The 1,315-nt window shown below is 43.8% G+C and overlaps 1 protein-coding gene across 1 annotated transcript in view; it reads left to right on the plus strand.

Annotated features, from left to right (window-relative positions):
• Khdrbs2 (KH RNA binding domain containing, signal transduction associated 2) overlaps positions 1 to 1,315 on the plus strand; it is a 225,098-nt gene that overhangs the window by 110,103 nt on the left and 113,680 nt on the right. The gene's annotated exons all lie outside the window — the stretch shown is intronic.

Raw genomic sequence — 1,315 nt, forward strand, 5'->3', positions numbered from 1 at the left:
CTCGACTATGCACCCACTTCGCAAATGGCACCCTCCCATAGCCTCCCTCCCCCCACGAGAGCCCTTATACTCTGATATCCCTGCTACCGTCTGCTGTGTTGTCAGCACCCCAGCCAATCCCCACTACTTGCCCTTCTGGTGAATCTAGTCAGCCTATCTAGAGGTCTTTGTTTTAGGAGGGTCAGCTGTTCCTCTTCTAGTAGCAATTGGTTGTCAATACTCCTTTAGATAAGATTAGGGTCTGCTGTTCATTTTTCCTGTTCTATGCTGGGTTACTATTTGGGAGTCCCTTTGGTCACCCTGGCCAATAACTCAAAAGAAGGTATCTCCTATCTGGCATTGTTGCTTGTTATGTAGCCTTTAGCTATGTATATGGACTTTTAAGAAATTTTCTTGACCCCTTTAATCTTTGGATATACTTTCCTTTTGGATGTTTAAGGCCATACAGTTGGCCCAGATAAACCAATTTATTTTTACTCTTAAGGTCATTTGAGGATCTGTTCCTGGGGGTCACATGGGCTTGGGACAAGCCCCTGGCTCCTTTCTTTTACCAGTTCCACCTATGTGAAGATAGGTCAAAGGTCTTGCTCAACCATGGCTGGCTTCGCTTGGAGGAAGTGATTCCTCTGTGTTGACCCTCCTCTTTGTAGACTGGAAACTGGTTCAAGTCCATATTGTGGGGTCTCCTTGGCCTCCTTGATCAAGAGGACAAGTGACCCACCACAATTACTGGACATTTTGAGAGATGCTCATATGCCCCTGGAACCAGTCGACCTAGGACGGCAAGGAGCAAAAACTGTCCTTTATGTCCCTCTGGCCAAATTAATATAGGCCTCAAAGTATGTCTGTTAAAACATCTAACAAGATTAGTTCCACCAGTCTGGTACCTTTAATTACTGTGTGCTATTTAGATAAATCTTGGGCAAAGACCAATTGTTCTTAGATAAACCTTACATAGACATATATTTCTTGATCTGCTATGTATAATTTGGCAGTAGGTTGTAGGAATAACATGGTTCCCTCTGGTTTTTAAAACTAGCTAGGCATCATTTATCTCTCACATTGTCTCACCCCTCAATCATGGTTTTCCCACTTAAGGTGCCTCCATTTCCCCCCTTTCTCCCTTAATAATACCCTTCTCCTATAGTCCTACCTCTCTTGACATCCTTCTTTCCCTTTATCCCCTAGGTTCCTTGTACACCCTTTCCTCTGCCCTCCCTTAAACTAACCCTATTTTTATCCATATCTCCCTTATTAAGGCCTGTTTCCTACTGTTCTTCTCTTTCAGGTTCTTTCTTTTCCTTTACCTCCCTGG

This window comes from Nannospalax galili, unplaced genomic scaffold (assembly GCF_000622305.1).
Source record: "Nannospalax galili isolate Female #2095 unplaced genomic scaffold, S.galili_v1.0 scaffold582, whole genome shotgun sequence".
NCBI lineage: Eukaryota > Metazoa > Chordata > Mammalia > Rodentia > Spalacidae > Nannospalax > Nannospalax galili.